This window comes from Ambystoma mexicanum, chromosome 2p, assembly GCF_040938575.1.
Source record: "Ambystoma mexicanum isolate Mex_15411 chromosome 2p, UKY_AmexF1_1, whole genome shotgun sequence".
In the NCBI taxonomy this organism is placed as follows: domain Eukaryota; kingdom Metazoa; phylum Chordata; class Amphibia; order Caudata; family Ambystomatidae; genus Ambystoma; species Ambystoma mexicanum.
This window is the reverse complement of record NC_090923.1, coordinates 1,261,010,814-1,261,023,681: the sequence shown is the minus strand read 5'-3', so window position 1 is coordinate 1,261,023,681 and position 12,868 is coordinate 1,261,010,814. Positions and strand designations below refer to the sequence as shown.

At 44.6% G+C, this 12,868-nt stretch overlaps 1 long non-coding RNA gene across 1 annotated transcript in view; it reads left to right on the top strand.

Moving 5' to 3' along the window:
* Positions 1 to 10,704, top strand: part of LOC138566040 (uncharacterized) — a 300,502-nt gene extending 289,798 nt beyond the window's left edge. The window contains exon 5 of the long non-coding RNA XR_011301808.1: positions 9,850 to 10,704. This is a non-coding gene — a long non-coding RNA (uncharacterized lncRNA). The remainder of the gene's footprint in view (positions 1 to 9,849) is intronic.
* Positions 10,705 to 12,868: the final 2,164 nt, after the last annotated feature.

Below are 12,868 nucleotides of genomic sequence, written 5' to 3'. Positions count from 1 at the left end.
TCATAGCATGGCCCGAGGTGTAGGATAAGCCAATAGGGCTAGGTATTGTACAGATGAATCTATATTGTAAATGACGTTGCCCAATCACAGGCTCGGGATTTGTAAATAACCTGTAACATTTGTTGTCACTTCACCTTTTACTATAAATGCAGCCATTTTATGATGCAATGTTGAATGTCTTTTTGATTATTCCCCAGCACGGGCTGTGTGTAATAAACCTTTGTTTTTCTCACATCTTGTGCATTAATTTTTGGCTTGTTGGATTGATTTTTATTATTTAGATTTGGGACTTGCCTCACACTCCACTAAACTGTCACTAAGGTTATGACTGGACCCCTATAGGTAAACAAAATGCGGAGCAGCCCTGAACAAAACCAATGTAATACTGTTAAAAGCACCTGATAAACCCAGGACTATGCCCAAACCCATCCTGGGGTTCAAACAAAGAGAATTCTAATTGAGTTTTTCACCCACATTGTAATATGTTACAAAGAATGTAGGCCTGGTGCATAATAAAACACAAACACATGTAAACACTTAATAAAGAATGTGCTAAATAAAACACACAAAGACAAAACATAAAGTCTTCCGGGTATCCTAACTGAGTCAAAGGGTATCCCCTATCTGAATGATTGACCAGTTTCAATGACATGTGTACAAATCTGCCATCTTCCGCAAGACCAAACCAACAATACTGGCAACTTATACAAGGAGCCGCTGTCTTTATTCACTCAGGCATGTGGCATCCCATACCTGCATGAGGGACAAGAGGACATGTGTCTACATTTAAGACTGAATGCTGCTTTGCGGTGTCATCACTTGCAAATCTGCTTAAGAAGATTGTCATTTGTGACATTGTATTAGATCCCCTCTGCAGTAAACCCTGCATACCTTATGTCAGGCCTGTCATTCATCTGTGATAATCTTGGGGGTCAAGCAAACATTAATGTTCTCCCTGAACAGAGAGACCAAACATTGAATTATGGTTATTGTAGAGGCAGGATATTTATACTGATCCCAAAATGTCATATGTAGCCCCTATGGATGGATCTCCCACTGTATCAAGTTAATGCTCACCTCTCGATAACTTGTTCCTTTATGATTTCCTGGGGTGTCTCAAAAAATAGAACCAAATGCGATACTCTGAGCATTCTAATGTACAGGCATGCATGGAGGTAGTAATGCGATTGTCAGGCTGTTTGCGACAGGTCCAATTACAATCACATGGTTACGGACACTATGTTTGAATGGCTTTTCTTAGTAGTGGAGCCTATAACAGACCTCAATGTCATCACAAACTGGTGGTCTTCTCATTAGGAACGCTCCATGGTGAGGCTATGTACATGATAGGCGGGGAATAGCTATCAGGGTAGAGTTTTTGAAAAGCTTAACAGTCTTGTGAGTCAAAGTTAAAGAAATTCACAGCTATTGTGTAGCCTATCACTACATTCAGTGCTTCTTAGGAAATAGATGTTGCAGGTCAAACAACCATTTTCATTCCCCACTGATGAAGCAAAAGCATAAAACTTGGTACGCATTTACAGGAGAAATGAGCATCAAGTGCTCACCTGCTTCCCACACTATTCTATACAGATGCCATGGCAGTTGCACATAGTCGGGCGCCATATTGAAAAGGCTATCAGATATTGACTGTTTGGATGCAATAACTTAATCATATATGCCATGCATTAATGGTACCATGTCAATAGGATGTATGCTTTCTGGAGACCTTGCCATGTTATCAAACAAGGATGGGGGGGGGTGTATATCCATGGTCTAATCTGCTACAGAAGACCATAGTGTCATGGGTGGACATGGAAACCAGGAAGGTTCCCATTGGAACTCCCCTATAACAAGTGTTGAACATGCATTATGCATACCTGTAAAGAACCTGGGGGATGCTGAACATTGCATCTGCAAACACCAGTTATAATGTGGCTAGATCATGCCACTTGATTTCCTCGTTGAGCCAATTCTTGTTGGTACCCAAATGAAAAATCCACTGCTGTTCCCTTTTTAGAAGCATGACCTCAAAATTCCAACCACATCTGGGAAGTTGTACTTTTTCCAGAATTGTACATTTGAAGTTCTGGGCACTGTGTCCCATTTCCACAAATTGTTCCACCATAGGGGTGGTCAATTTATAGGATTCCTTTTCTTGACTACATGTGTGGTCATACATACATACCTTAATGTGCATGAACATGTGTGCAGATATATTACACCTGAGCTGTTGAAGTTAGTAAAGCACCTTTGGTGCCATGGTGCCATCAAGCCAATATCTATTGAGGTGCTCCAATATGTTTGAACACATATGCAGCACGACCCACACGGTGCGTGTCCTGTTAATTCATTCATGGTTCGTAACTCATGTTGACCACTACTCTGGTTGTGATCTCTTACATTGTGGGGCAACATGTGAACAAGTCAATCACGTAGATTTTGTCTTTGTGTAATGGCAAATAAGGGTCTCTACAGGGTTATCTTATCAGTATTATGAATTGGCCAAAGCTTCAAGATTTCCCTCTTTCAGGCAATTAAATAGCAGTGAATAACTTAGCACAACCATGATCTTCTATCTTGGCAGTGGCTTGGGTCTCTGGTTCAGAGTAACCTCTCTGGGAATATTTTGGGCACGTTTGTATGCTTCTTTAACAGTCTTTTTTGGGTAACCCCTCTGGGTCAACTGCATTCTTAGTTCCTCTGCCTGTGATCTATAATCTCCAGATTCAGAGCATGTATGCCTATACCTTAGAAACTGGCCAAAGGGCACATTCTTTGCAACGGCCTCGGATGGTAACTACTGAATGTCAGCAGCAAATTGTGTGATCTGTAGGTTTTTTATAAACTTTTGATTTTAACCCGCTGGCCAGAACAATGATGTGTAAATCCAAAAATTGGACCTCCTTATGGCTTGCTTCAAAACTGAATTTCAAATAGGAATTCCGTTAATTTAGCTAGATTTCAAATTTTTCCGAATCATGTTTTGAACCCTCATAGATCATGATGACGTCATCTATATAACGTTTCCAGATCTCAATCTGGAAGGAAAAAGGGTTGGTCTCTGAATATATATGTGAGTGTTCAAATATTGCACCCACGGCCATGCCTGATGTCTGCTCAAAGAACATCTCCTGCGAACAGAAAGATGTTTTTGTTTAACACAATTTCTGCAAGTTGTAGAATGAGCATGGTGGTGGTATCGCCAAAGTCATCCTGCATGTCCAAAAGATGTTGTAATGCAATCAAAGTACCCACTTGTGGGATTTTAGTATAAATGGACTCAATGTCAAGGGTTACTAACGATTGGGCCTCATTACGAGGCTGGCGGTAGCCATGCTTGTAATACAGGCATGGCTGCCGCCGGTACATTTTTTTTCCGGTGCCCAGAAATGGGCCCTTAATGGGTCATTACGGCCCATAGGGCTCAATGGGAATGGGGAAGATGGATGCACCAGCACCGTTATGAACGGTGCCGGTGCATCCGACATGCTCTGTTCGTGGGTGCCGTACGGCCACCCGGTCAGACCTGGCGGCCGCAATGGCACCTGCGAGCAAAACTCGTAGTTGGCTGGTCTGGGAACTACGGTACCGGCATGCTTACCGGTACTGTAGTTCCCAGACCGGCAACCTTATAATGACGCCCATATTGTGTCTCTGGGTTCAAAGTGCTGAATAAATTCAACATAGCTGGAGAGTCTTTTATATATGATTCCATCTTGGGAAACGCATCTCTGTTAAAGAAATCAACAAACTGTGAGAGAGGCTCCAGCATTGAATTAATCCCATACACAATAGGCTGACCTGGTACAGGGCAAACCACCTTATGAATTTTGGGGAGAGCATAGAAGGCCGGAGTATGAGACATGCTAGGTGCCAAGAACGCAGCTTATTTAGAGCTAATATACCCCTCCAGTTCAGCTTCCGCAATTATGGGTGTGATTAAAGCCCTATTTGCTGGAGAGGGATGTGTGGCTATTTGTCAATAGATATGATTGTCAGTCAAGAGATGTTCTACCATCTGGTTATAGTCAGTGGCACTCATGATGACAATCACCCCCACCCCTTATCTGCAGGCTTAATCACTATATAGCTGTTATTGGTCAGAGCTGATAGGGCTTTCAGTTCCTCTTTGTTGCAGTTACTATGGACAAATGGTATTGCCATTTCCAATTCCTCCAGCTTCTTGAACATTGCTTGCTCAAAGGTTGCTGATCCTGTAGAGCTGGATGGAGGATAGAATTTGGAGGGTAAATGTAGTCTGGTCACATCTTGCCCAGTGATGGTATCCTGATGTTCTAAAAACTGCTTTAACCTGATTATATGCATAAACTGTATCAGCTCAATGCATGTCTGGAAGCCATAGTATCTGGCAGTTGGTATGAATGAAAGACCCTCTTGGAGAATATGGAATTCTGCTGAGGACAAAGTGTATGTTGATAAATTGACAATCAGTGTGTTGTCTGATGTGTCAGGCCTTGACTGCGACTCCCGGTCACTCTCGGGGAGTTGTTCTGCCACCGCTGTCTGCCTCTGCTTCTGCCTCAATGGTCTAAAAAAGGTTGAGGGGGCGCATTGCCCAACACTGCAGACTGATGGTCCTCAAAATTGACCTGTCAGCCCTGTCATGGGTCAGGGCATTAAAATGAGGTGCCTGTTCTATGTTCCTCTTTGTTAGGCAGAAACCTGTGCAGTTCCCTCTGGGACCACTGCAAAAGATTTAAGACTACAGGTGTTTGGCAGTAAACCCACTTGGTAGCAGTCTGTACCACCCAGATTTACCTGGTAGCTGTGGCTGAGCAGTCAGACTTCCCTCAAGAAGAGTTAGGCAGTATATAGAGCATACATAATAGGTACAAAGGCGCAGTAGTACAAGCAAACACTGACCAGAGCTAGGTGTAAAAGTATATAATTATTTATTTAAAAGACACACTCATAAACTACACTAGCACAGAAAAGGTAAGTAAGTCAAAACACAGTCACTATTACTTATATGTACATCCCTAGTTATTTGTTGGACAAGTCTAAGTTAACACCACTTATTTCCAAACAGAGGTGAGCGCTTAACGTTAGATGGCACTCCAACAAGTTAGTTAAAAAGGGAGGGAAAAGGCAGAAGTAATGAAAACAGCAAGGTAAAACACTTCAGAGATTCACAGTAAGTTTAGAAAGGCAGTCTATTGCGGAGCAAGGAAGTTCGGTTGCCAGGCCCACTCTAGGGAAAGCCAGGCGAAAAGATGACCAAGATCACACAATGTCACCAGTCTTTACAGGTGAGTAGAAAAGGTTTTACCAAGTTTAGAAAAGTTTAGTTAGGGTGTCCCAGGCTTACCCAGGTTCGAGAGCCGAGGGCAAAATCTACCCCGTACAATCGGTGGCAAGGGAAGCCGGGCGGAACACGGTACCTTTAAAATGGAAAGGATCCTCCAGCGGTGGCAGTTGTTCCTGGCAGTGGGTGCAAGTCGCGGCGTCGTCCAGAGGAAGAGAAGATCTCGACGTGGAGGAAAGCTGAAGGTCGTTGCACTACCAGGGAAGAAACCAGCCGTGGAGTTTTCCGGTTAAAAGGATGTTACCCCTCTTTCGCGGTTGAGGTAAAAAGTGGTATCCCGGTTGCCGGGGTGCTTGGCACAGGCAAGGCGGCCACGAGATGCTTCAGGGAGGCGAAAAGAAGGCAGAAACTGGTTGTCCCCACCAGTCAAGGGAAGAAGACTCTCCCGGCTGGAGATCTCTTCTGTCGTTGGGAAAAGTGGTGAGACGGTTCCGCAGGGCTCCACCGGTGGTGTCGTCTTGGCAGGTCGGCTCGGCTTCTCCCTCTTCGGCTTCTTAGGTCCTGTGGCGACTTCTGAAGAACCAGTCCCAAAAACCCTGCTTTTATGCAGCAAACCCCCATTCATACAGCCTAGCTGTCACTCAAACATGCTAAGTGGTGAGCGGGGCGGCTCACCACTTGGGCCAATCACACCAGAGTGCGACATGAGTTGGCAAGGCAACTCAGTCCAGGGTGCCTAAACCCCCTCCCACACCCCCTGTGGTACCCAGACAGAATGGCACCACTTTGGAGGGCTTCTGTGCAGAAGCCCGCCAAAAGTGGAACAAAGGCTCGACTCGGGTTCAGGGTTACTGAAGTGAACCTAGGCGCCATTTTGGCGGCGAGTTCTGGCAAAAAATCCCAACCGGTGAATTTATATTAAATAAATAAACCGGCGGTATCTTTAACATTGCACCAAAAAGTGGTGCATTAAAATCAATGGGAAATCCCATTGGGAAATATTCCGGTGGAATATTTCCGTGGTATCCACTGCCACCAGCCAGAAACTCGGCGAGGGGGGACGGGACAGTACCCCCTCGACAACAGACCCAGGGGCAATCTAATTGCCCCTACCAGTACTTCCACAGTATGATGGTGTGTACTGGTTAAGTTCCTATGTTAAGACTAGTAAAGTCAATGGTGACTTTACAGACCCAGGGAGACAGTAGTCAGTCCCAGGGTGTGGAGTCTATGTTTGGGGGTCCCTATGACACCCCTGTGTTACTGCACTGAGGGTGCTGTGTAACACACATTCAAAAACCAATGATAGCCCATGGGGAAAAAATACCCCATAGCCCATAAGCACATGGCAAGTCACAGAAACACGCTCAAGTCATGTCCAAGAGTGAGGGTAAAAGAGTCTCACTCTTGGCAGGAGAAAAAAATAAACCCCAAAAATCCAGCAAAGCTGCTGGGGGACTCACTAGGTTAGGAAATTCAGCCTAAACAGAGAATTCCCCCTAACACTCTTCGGAACTAGTGCTGGAATAATTCCAGTCCGACGACCTCGATCAGGAACGAGCAATTTGCCTTGGTTTCGAATTTGTGCTTCACGCCAACATTGTTTAGCCTCCATTGATGGATTCAAATCGCGAAACTTTTACTTAGTGGCCTCTAGGGCGGACAATTTTGTTTTAAAGTTTTGCATGGGCCATTTGATCTTTAATTAGGTCCATCTTCTCCTGCAGTTCCTGCATTAGATTTTCAGACACGGATTTGGTTGTATTGATGATGAGAACAAGCCAATCTTGCATACACTTATTTGCAATAAAAGACTAGTCTTTCCTAAATTGCAAGTTGTCTAGAAAAATACATGGTTCGATGCAGATAATTAAGCAATTATGTGCTGAATGTGTGCGAAGATATTCAGTCATATGTGCCCCATGTAGTTCGCCACGTATACGTTTCTTTTTCAAAACGTCCAGCTTGTTCCATTCATCGGTATTCGTAGCCGAAAAAACAACCCTGTACACATTAATCATTCAATATGCCAATGTTGATGAACCGGAAGATCAAAAATCTACTACCTGTACAACATCCACAAACACAGGATTCAGGGATTCAGGGAGGACTGCTATGTTTGGCCTGGGGAGCAAGTGCAATTTGGTGACCCATGACCAAGTAGCTATAGACCACAGTGTTGCATCGCACGCCCACCATTCCCACTGTATAACCAGGTCCCCAAGATCCAAATACAAGGCACACCTTGCTGTGAGATGTGCACTGTCTCAGTGCTTCTCACCAGCTACAGGAGGTAAGATGCAGGCAAGGTCATATTGAACAGACACAGAGGGAGGTTAGGCACAGACACATGATCCTTTGAGTGGGTGGGTATCGGTGGACACATGCACACTGTCTGGAAAGGGGTGCAGTGGTATTGTACAATGACATTCAAACAGAATTGGCCTGCATGTAAAATTGAACCTGCACACAAACAAAATTGTCTCCGAATTGTAATGTTCCATTTTAAAGCACGCTCTGGCCTTGCATTGTTCAAAACTGTAAACAATTATTGAATTCATATACTACACAATGGCCCTCATTACGACCCTGGCGTTGGACCATGGTGCTAATAGCACCATGGTCCATGTCGGTAACTTACCGACTCCGCCATGGCGGACTGGGGAATTACCGCCCCATTCCGAGGTTGGCGGGGCGGTAATTCCCCATGCCGCCATGGCCCTTCCCCATTCCCATTTTTTCCCCATAGGGCACAATGGGAATGGGGAAGGCGCTAAGTACGGTGCCGCAAATTGCGGCACCGTACTTAGCACCAAGGTCCCTTTGCGGGTTGGTTTTTAACGCCTGCAAAAAGCAGGCATTAAAGTCTCCAACCCGCAAAGGGACCACGTAATCAGGCGTTAAGGGTTTAACGGCGCTGCCACCTTTTACGGCACCGTTAACCCCTTAACGCCTGGGTTGTAATGAGGGCCAATATGTTAACATTGCGATATAATTGCACTGTGAGTTTGGCTAAGGGTGCATTATTATGCACACTGAATGACTAATCTTGGTCAACATTCTATAGGATGTCAACACATCTTTGCAATGAGTTTTGTGGGTGTCCCCTCCTCCCCCGCCACAAGGAAGGTTTTTGGAGCATTAATCCCAAAGCAAGAATGTTGGTTGTTATGGGAATTAAACAGGACACGAGGAAACATTTGGTATTAGTACATATCAAAGTGAGCTCCCCATAGTCAGACCCATAATCAGTACTAGTAACCACAAGTGCACTTCCAGTGACCCTAAAATACCAATACCCAATGTGACCCAAACATCATACCCCATATGTGACAGCATGGAGTGTTTTGCTATTCATACATCATAAGCTCATTCTAACAGATTCAAATATCACTGCATAGTTCCCCTATGCTATGTGTGCATGTTGTGACCCTAGGTGTCAGAAAGCCATAGCAAATAATAGCCCCAATGAAAAACATGGTATCACAATATGAGGAATACAACTCTTAGCATGAATAATGGTTTTCAGCGTGTATTGCCAGTTTACACAATGCCCTAGTAAACATCCATGAACCTGCCTTATTGCTTTATGTCCACAACGCCTCCCAGAGCACACATTTTGCAATTGCCATTAATGACAAAGTAATTCACATATGTTTCCTCATTGTCAATATTGCTACAGAAATTGACACATTTTGTCAGGTGACCACAATGCTGTGGGAAACATCATATATTGCCCTGTCCACCATGAGGGAGTTATGAACATTTTGGTTTGGCCAATTCCCTTATGTGCTAAGGAATCACATTGAAAACTGCATTTTTGGACACACCATCATGTGCTGTGAGTCTGGCACACCAAAGCAGACAAAGACACATACACATGCAGGAAGGCAGGCACACACAACCACACAGAGGCAGAGCCCCCCGCCCCACACACACACCAGGAGCCAGACATACATCCACAGGTACTAGCAGACACAAGCAACCTTCCCCACCCACAAGCCCCAAACACAGCCAGGTTGTTTTTGGGGGTGCTTCGCTGCCTACATGTGCTGATGGATTGGAAGAGGCCAGTGTGGCAGGTCTAAAAACCATAGGCTTAGACAGGGGAATAAAGACTGGAGGAGCCAGTAAGACTGCATTGGGCAAGACAGTAAGTAGTATTACATGCCTGAGTGAGTTCCCAGGGCAGAGGGGCATTTGTGGTCATAAATTAGCCCTTGTGGAGGTCACAGTACTGTTGGGCATCCAACACAAATTTGCCTGTGTGTACCACCCATAAGCGAATGGGGTGTTTGAACGCCTGAATGGCCGCCTGAAGGAATGCATAGCTAATACACATCAGGGTACCAAAAAGAAGTGGCTGCACTGTTTACCTGTTGTCCTGTCTGCATTGCGCAATAAGCCTGGGTCCGACCACCAATTAACGCCCATGAGGTGGTGACATGATGGCACATGCATCTTGCCCTGGCTCCTCACAAAATAACACTGAAAGATTATGAGAATAGGTCAGAAGTGTTAGGACAAGAGATGACTATGTTACACATTTGGTGGCTAGCCCTTCTTTTATCTCTCGCCAGATACGACGACACTGGGGGGGCCATGAAGACTGCAAAAAGAGCAACATCGACAGCTCACCACAAGACTCAATACATTGTCCTCCTACGCAATTTTGTGAGGCACTGGAATGCGCCCAGTTTCACTGGATCTCATGTGGTCGAGAAAGTGGCCGACCGGGCTGTCAAACTAGAGGGTAAGACAGTCTGGAACCACTTGTCGGACGTCAAGCCCTACAAAGCAGCAGCCTCACCTGGTAACAAAGTCACCTTGACCAACAGGGCCAATGTTCAGCACCTAGAAGAGCTACAAGCGCGTTCTGAACTTTTACGACCAAGAGGAGGATATCCGATGGTCACACGCTCTTCTGCTACAGAAGTCGAGACTGCAAAACTTGTAGACATAAATAAGGGCACACTGTCTGTTTGTTATTTTTTCCTTTTCCACACAGAGTCTACGTGAAAGCTGATGTGACTGTAATGTTTGTTTACATCCATGCTGCTCTCTACCCATCACCCAGATACTTTCTCCAACCAATTTGTCTATGTTGTAAGGAGACCCAGCAGATTCCAAGCCCGATCCCCGGGTTTATAGTATCTTGTATTTATAGAATATTTGACACAAATGTACCCACAGCTTGAGCACAGTGATCCCCCAGTCCTTGCCATGTTAAGAGACCCATCAGTAAGAAAGTTGTGGGAAGACGTATTTGCCTTTGCCATCAGAGATTAATTGGTCCGTAGGGCTTAATAGCATTTACAACACTAACAAAGTAACGCATTTCTTTGTGCATTTTAATCGGACGACTATATCTTCAAGCTGCAAGGATCAAGCACTATAAGTGGAAATTAGGGAAACAATAAAGAACATCATTATTATGTTGTGTCTATTATTTCCAAGTGGGTTGATGGAATTCATATTCTGGTGATTGTATCTTCTTGTTACAGCCACCACTGTGCCCTCTACTAACACTCCCCCAGCCCAAGCAGGTAGAACAACTATGTCAGGTGGACAGGAGTACACGGCTGACAAGGTAAGGAGAGGTAAGCACAGTATTGACACAGACATGAAGGGGGTTGACATGTATCTCACCAACACTGCTCGAGTGTCTAATAACATGTGGTACAAACACATGTCAAAATTAGGTAACGAAACACCCCCGGCAGAGAGCTGATATGTCTGCCCCTTATTCCCCTATGCAATAAGTGTCTCCAGAGTGTTCATAGAAACTGAAATACCCACAGCAATAGCACAATGCCTAATGTATCTCTCAATGGTGCAAACCTGAGAAAGATTTCAAGGAAAGACAGAGCACTATGTGGTGGATGTCCAAGGTGACCTTCCCGTATGAAGATAATTACATAAAGACATTAGATATGATGAACAATCATTGGCAGCTAGATGAAGCTAAACAGTACATAACTGATGGACCAGACAAGGGAGAAACAAAGACCATCACACTGAAGGAGCTGCCATGTCCTTGGACAAGAGTGAGGGAGACAGGAGAAGAGCCTGGTTGTTGCGAAAGACCACAGATACTAGTGTATGGCCAAGTATACACAAACGATGGATGGCAAGATGGAGTGGTGGAAAGCAAAGCGCTGACACTAGCACAGTCACTAGTGAACAAGGTACAGGAGAAAAATGACAAGTGCCTCAAGGAATGGGAAGCAAGTGCAAAGCTACTGACATGGGTGGAAAACAAAGCTGGTCTGATGCCGATAATACCCCTGAAGACACCAGCACTGTGCTATCAGAACAATGACAAAGTTGAAGTTGGCAACAATGTTGGGTGCAGAAGCATTGAGCAGCACGGAGGTATTAAGGCAGGAACAGCATTAGTGATGGATCATTACTGGACTTGCAGATTGAAAGCCCTGTTTGCATTGCCTTTGTTGATCATGCCAAGGCAGGATGTGAAGCTCGATGAGTTCCTGAAAATGGACAATAACAAAAAGAGGAAGACATCGATTGAAGTGGCAACAATTGCCAAGAAAGAAAAGGCAGAGAAGCCAGCAGGATTGAGAAGGATGAGGAGAGAAGGGAATTACTTATCAGGAGCATCAGAAACAGCACTAGATGAAGGTACAGCAGAACACAGGTTGTTCAGTAGGATGCAAACGTTCTTAGCATCAATAATACCCTCTGTGCAGACATACACAAATGCAAACTGTTTACAGATTACCCACTGGAAGTTGATGGTGACCATTAATTCTACCGTGAATGGGTTCAACGCAATAAAGGAAGAGCTCAGAGCAATAAGGTTGGTGTCACTCCAGAATGGATACATTCTGGATCTCCTCACAGCTATGGAAGGAGGAGTTTGCACAAAAATAGGGAGTTTGTGGTGCACATTCACACCTGCCAAAGACAAGAAGAACTGACTCTATCAGATGCAGTGGCACAACTGGCATGGATGCATTCCAAGATGGAAGATGAAGCAAAGGCGACAGGAAAGGACCAGAGCTGAATAGCGTACATATGGTCAGGGATGCCACCATGACTGTCAGATGGAAGAAAAGTGATAATGGGAGCACTAGTGCTAGCAGGAACATCAATGTGTGGGATCAAAATCTGCATGGCCAAATGCAATAAAACAACAAAAGAAGCTATCGGAATGCAGATCCTGATGGATGGGATGTTAGGCAGAAACCTGTGCAGTTCCCTCTGGGACCACTGCAAAAGATTTAAGACTACAGGTGTTTGGCAGTAAACCCACTTCTTGGTAGCAGTCTGTACCACCCAGATGTATCTGGTAGTTGTGGCTGAACAGTCAGACTTCCCTCAAGAAGAGTTAGGCAGTATATAGAGCATACATAATAGGTACAGAGGCACAGTAGTACGAGCAAACACTGACCAGAGCTAGTTGTAAAAGTATATAATTATTTATTTAAAAGACACACACATAAATTACACTAGCACAGAAAAGGTAAGTAAGTCAAAACACAGTCACTATTACTTATATGTACATCCCTAGTTATTTGTTGGACAAGTCTAAGTTAACACCACTTATTTCCAAACAGAAGTGAGTGCTTAACGTTA